General features: G+C 47.0%; 1 pseudogene; it reads left to right on the top strand.

Annotated features, from left to right (window-relative positions):
* Nucleotides 1-4,242: 4,242 nt before the first annotated feature.
* On the top strand, nucleotides 4,243-6,444 carry LOC120037225 (annotated as a pseudogene).
* Nucleotides 6,445-6,772: the final 328 nt, after the last annotated feature.

Raw genomic sequence — 6,772 nt, forward strand, 5'->3', positions numbered from 1 at the left:
GTATCTCTCTTTCCTCACCAGTCACTAAGCCCTAAGCTGTCGTCTTTCAGACTTCTATTGGTCCAGACGTTGAATTCTGTCAATAAGCAATTGTGTTTCTCCTTTCTCTCCTTGCCTTTGTCTGGTATTGATCGTTTTTCTCAAACACAGATAGAAAAAAAGAATGACAGAGAAGGGTTGAAAAGGTATCCTCTACACTGTTGAATGACAGAGAAGGGTTGAAAAGGTGTCCTCTACACTGTTGAATGACAGAGAAGGGTTGAAAAGGTATCCTCTACACTGTTGAATGACAGAGAAGGGTTGAAAAGGTGTCCACTACACTGTTGAATGACAGAGAAGGGTTGAAAAGGTGTCCACTACACTGTTGAATGACAGAGAAGGGTTGAAAAGGTGTCCACTACACTGTTGAATAACAGAGAAGAGTTGAAAAGTGGTTTTAAACCTGTTTCAGAGGCCGACCCACACACACACACACACACACACACACACACACACACACACACACACACACACCCACGTCACACACACACACACACACACACACACACACACACACACACACGTCACACACACACACACACACACACACACGTACACACACACACACACACCCACGTCACACACACGTTCACACACACGTTCACACACACACACACACCCAAACATCCATCAGGCTTCAGCAGCCAGTAATTTGTGTGAGATGGAGGAGTCACATTGTTTAAAGAAAATAACAGAGCTGTATTCCAAATTCCCTATAATGCACTTCATTTGAGCAGAAATCGTACAGGCCATTTGGGAGGCAGCTTGTCTTCTGCTCTGCTATGTAGTGCAGCTAGTCAGTACTATTCCATTACCAATGACAGACAGCAGAACAGAACAGAGAACACTGGCTGATCACGGGGATTCTAGAATCAAGGAAACAGTCACACGGCCACAAGTATGACATGGGCTACAATAGTGTGAGGTAGGCACACAGGTAGACATGTACACAGGTAGACATGTACGCAGGTAGACATGTACACAGGTAGACATGTACGCAGGTAGACATGTACACAGGTAGACATGTACACAGGTAGACATGTACGCAGGTAGACATGTACACAGGTAGACATGTACGCAGGTAGACATGTACACAGGTAGACATGCACACAGGTAGACATGTACACAGGTAGACATGTACGCAGGTAGACATGTACGCAGGTAGACATGTACGCAGGTAGACATGTACACAGGTAGACATGTACACAGGTAGACATGTACACAGGTAGACATGTACACAGGTAGACATGTACGCAGGTAGACATGTAAACAGGTAGACATGTACACAGGTAGACATGTACGCAGGTAGACATGTACACAGGTAGACATGTACGCAGGTAGACATGTATGCAGGTAGACATGTACGCAGCTAGACATGTACACAGGTAGACATGTACGCAGGTAGACATGTACACAGGTAGACATGTACGCAGGTAGACATGTACACAGGTAGACATGTACACAGGTAGACATGTACGCAGGTAGACATGTACACAGGTAGACATGTACGCAGGTAGACATGTACACAGGTAGACATGCACACAGGTAGACATGTACGCAGGTAGACATGTACGCAGGTAGACATGTACGCAGGTAGACATGTACACAGGTAGACATGTACACAGGTAGACATGTACACAGGTAGACATGTACACAGGTAGACATGTACGCAGGTAGACATGTAAACAGGTAGACATGTACACAGGTAGACATGTACGCAGGTAGACATGTACACAGGTAGACATGTACACAGGTAGACATGTACGCAGGTAGACATGTACGCAGCTAGACATGTACACAGGTAGACATGTACGCAGGTAGACATGTACGCAGGTAGACATGTACGCAGGTAGACATGTACACAGGTAGACATGCACACAGGTAGACATGTACGCAGGTAGACATGTACACAGGTAGACATGTACACAGGTAGACATGTACGCAGGTAGACATGTATGCAGGTAGACATGTACGCAGCTAGACATGTACACAGGTAGACATGTACGCAGGTAGACATGTACGCAGGTAGACATGTACGCAGGTAGACATGTACACAGGTAGACATGCACACAGGTAGACATGTACACAGGTAGACATGTACACAGGTAGACATGTACACAGGTAGACATGTACGCAGGTAGACATGTACACAGGTAGACATGTACGCAGGTAGACATGTACGCAGGTAGACATGTACGCAGGTAGACATGTACACAGGTAGACATGTACGCAGGTAGACATGTACGCAGGTAGACATGTACACAGGTAGACATGTACACAGGTAGACATGTACGCAGGTAGACATGTACACAGGTAGACATGTACGCAGGTAGACATGTACACAGGTAGACATGCACACAGGTAGACATGTACACAGGTAGACATGTACGCAGGTAGACATGTACGCAGGTAGACATGTACGCAGGTAGACATGTACGCAGGTAGACATGTACGCAGGTAGACATGTACACAGGTAGACATGTACGCAGGTAGACATGTACGCAGGTAGACATGTACGCAGGTAGACATGTACGCAGGTAGACATGTACACAGGTAGACATGTACACAGGTAGACATGTACACAGGTAGACATGTACGCAGGTAGACATGTACGCAGGTAGACATGTACACAGGTAGACATGTACACAGGTAGACATGTACGCAGGTAGACATGTACGCAGGTAGACATGTACACAGGTAGACATGTACGCAGGTAGACATGTACACAGGTAGACATGTACACAGGTAGACATGTACACAGGTAGACATGTACGCAGGTAGACATGTACACAGGTAGACATGTACGCAGGTAGACATGTACGCAGGTAGACATGTACGCAGGTAGACATGTACACAGGTAGACATGTACACAGGTAGACATGTACACAGGTAGACATGCACGCAGGTAGACATGCACGCAGGTAGACATGTACGCAGGTAGACATGTACACAGGTAGACATGCACACAGGTAGACATGTACACAGGTAGACATGCACACAGGTAGACATGTACACAGGTAGACATGTACGCAGGTAGACATGTACACAGGTAGACATGCACGCAGGTAGACATGTACACAGGTAGACATGTACGCAGGTAGACATGTACACAGGTAGACATGTACACAGGTAGACATGTACACAGGTAGACATGTACACAGGTAGACATGTACACAGGTAGACATGCACGCAGGTAGACATGTACGCAGGTAGACATGTACGCAGGTAGACATGTACGCAGGTAGACATGTACACAGGCACACAGGTAGACATGCACACAGGCACACAGGTAGACATGTACGCAGGTAGACATGTACGCAGGTAGACATGCACACAGGCACACAGGTAGACATGTACGCAGGTAGACATGTACGCAGGTAGACATGTACACAGGTAGACATGTACGCAGGTAGACATGTACGCAGGTAGACATGTACACAGGTAGACATGTACACAGGTAGACATGTACACAGGTAGACATGTACGCAGGTAGACATGTACACAGGTAGACATGTACACAGGTAGACATGTACACAGGTAGACATGTACGCAGGTAGACATGTACGCAGGTAGACATGTACGCAGGTAGACATGTACACAGGCAGATACATACGCGTCAATGGCAGACACACACAACCCCCCTTTCACAACCATTCAGACAGACAGCCAGAAAGCCAGACAGACAGGCAGCCAGCCAAAAAGACAGGCAGCCAGCCAACCAGACAGCCAGGCAGACAGAAAGCCAGACAGACAGACAGCCAGACAGCCAGACAGCCAACCAGACAGGCAGCCAGACAGACAGAAGAGACAGCCAGCCAGCCAGCCAGACAAACAGAAAGCCAGCCAGCCAGACAGATTAAAAGCCAGACAGACAGCTAGCCAGCCAACCAGACAGGCTGCCAGACAGACAGAAAGCCAGCCAGACAGCCAACCAGACAAGCAGCCAGCCAGTCAGAAGAGCCAGCCAGCCAGCCAGACAAACAGAAAGCCAGCCAGCCAGCCAGCCAGACAGACCAAAAGCCAGACAGACAGCTAGCCAGCCAGACAGACAGAGGGCGAGGCGGACATACTGACGGACGGCAGGGGGGGGGGGGGGGGGGGGGGTGGGGGGGGGTGAAAAGGTATCCTCTACACTGTTGAATGACAGAGAAGGGTTGAAAAGGTATCCTCTACACCATGGGTGTCAAACTCTGGCCCTTGGCCCGCGGGGTAATTATATTTGGCCCGCGAGACAATACCAAATTACTACTAGAGCTGGCCCGCCGGTATTATACAGCGCATTCACCGCTAATACTACGAATCCCATAATGCTCTGCTGTTGTTTTCGCGCGCCAATCAGGACAGGACCCAGAAACGCCCTCTCCTCTGTGACAGTAGTCATAGCAACATAGACGCTACAACTGTCAGCGCGCTATCCCTTCCCAAAAATGGCGAAAAGAAAGGCAGAAAACAGGAGCTTTCTGGACAAGTGGGAGGCAGAATATCTGTTTACATATGTAAAAGACAAACCTGTTTGTCTTGTTTGTGGAGTCAACGTGGCTGTAAGTAAGGAGTACAACATTAGACGACACTATGAAACGAAACACCATGACAAATACAAGGACCTGGACATGACTCAAAGGAGCCAGAAAGTAGAGGAGATGAAAAGAAGTTTGGTTTCACAACAGAATATGTTCAAAAAAGCCACATCACAAAGTGAGGCTGCTGTAAAGGCTAGTTATATAGTGGCAGCAGAGATCGCAAAATCAGCCCGGCCCTTTAATGAGGGAGAGTTCGTGAAAAAGTGCATGATGAAAGTTTGTGACCTCGTATGCCCAGAGAAAAAGCAAGCATTTTCAAACGTGAGCCTGAGCAGGAACACAGTAGCTGATCGCACATGTGATCTTGCCACCAATCTGTATGACCAGCTGATGGAAAAGGGAAAAGATTTCGTTGCGTTCTCCCTCGCTGTGGATGAGAGCTGCGACGCATCTGATACTGCTCAGCTGTCAGTCTTCATCCGTGGAGTGGACTCAAATCTGTGTGTTACGGAGGAGCTATTGGGATTCAAATCAATGCATGGCACAACCACAGGAAAGGAAATCTTTGAGGAGGTTTCCAAATGTGTAACTGAAATAAAGCTGCCGTGGGATAAACTCGTTGGATTAACGACAGATGGTGCGCCAGCGATGTGCGGTAAAAAGAGTGGACTGGTGGGCATGGTTCGGGAGAAGATGCGGGAAGAGAACTGTGCAGGTGAGCTAACTGTTTACCACTGCATCATACATCAGGAATCACTGTGTGCCAAAGCCCTAAAGATGGAACATGTTATGACCACAGTAACACAGGTAGTTAACATTATAAGAGCCAAAGGTCTGAATCACCGCCAGTTTAAATTTTTTCTAGAGGAGTGTGGTTCGGAATACGCAGACGTGCCGTATCACACAGAGGTGAGATGGCTAAGCAGAGGAAAAGTACTGAACAGATGTTTCGAGCTGCGTGAGGAAATATGTCAATTCCTGGAAACCAAAGGGAAGGGTACAGCAGAGCTCCGGGAGCAAAAGTTTCTGTGTGAGCTGGCCTTTCTCTGTGACATCTCGAGCCATCTCGATGCGCTGAACCTGCAGCTTCAGGGGCGGGGCGCATCATCACAGACATGTACGCTGCAGTGAGGGCCTTTAAAACTAAACTGTGCCTGTGGGAGAATCAGATGCTGCAAGGAAACCCTTGCCATTTTCCCTGCTGCCAAACCATAAAAGCGCAGATCTCTACCGCCGTGTTCCCATGCGCACAGTTTGCTGAAAAACTCAGTGTTCTCGCCGCTGAGTTTAGCCGGCGATTTGCCGACTTCGATGTCCAGAAATGTAGGTTTGAACTGCTTAGTAATCCCTTCGCAGTTGATGTGGAAAATGCACCAACCAACATCCAAATGGAGCTGATTGAACTCCAGTGCAACGACACGCTGAAGTCAAAGTATGATGCTGTGGGCGCCGCACAGTTTCCACGGTTCATCCCTGACACAATGCCTCAGCTCCGCACCCAAGCTGCTCAGATGCTCTCCATGTTCGGCAGCACTTATCTATGCGAGCAACTTTTCTCCTCGATGAAGATGACCAAAACAACTCACAGGAGACGTCTGACTGATGAACACCTTCGCTCGATACTGAGGATTTCTTCAGCTCAGAGCCTGAGCCCAGACATTGATGAACTAGCATCCAAGAAGAGATGCCAGGTATCTGGCTTGGGCACATCAGATTAGATCAGTGTGCAATAATTAACGTTTTCTTTGTGCACTTTTTCTTGCTACAAGGCATGGGCTTGAATGGTTGATTGATTTATTATCATTTTATTTGTAAAATTATTAGCCAGTGGAAAAAGTTTATTTTGGTATTTAAATCAGAAGGCTGCAAATAGAAAAGAGGCATACGATTTTTATTTAAATTTTATTTATTTAATAAATGAATGCCATTGATGTGTTTTTTCATTTGAAATTCGATTTTGCATGTCTCCACTATTAAATTATATATTGTATGGTAATAAGCGATGCTTGTTCCATATTCAATGTTAAAGCAAAACTTGTTTGGGTCCATATTAAAAGGTTCATTTGTTCAATGTTGGCCCGTGACTTTGTTCAGGTTTTACATTTTGGCCCTCTGGGTATTTGAGTTTGACACCCCTGCTCTACACTGTTGAATGACAGAGAAGGGTTGAAAAGGTGTCCACTACACTGTTGAATGACAGAGAAGGGTTGAAA

Source organism: Salvelinus namaycush, unplaced genomic scaffold (genome assembly GCF_016432855.1).
Source record: "Salvelinus namaycush isolate Seneca unplaced genomic scaffold, SaNama_1.0 Scaffold1641, whole genome shotgun sequence".
In the NCBI taxonomy this organism is placed as follows: Eukaryota; Metazoa; Chordata; class Actinopteri; order Salmoniformes; family Salmonidae; genus Salvelinus; species Salvelinus namaycush.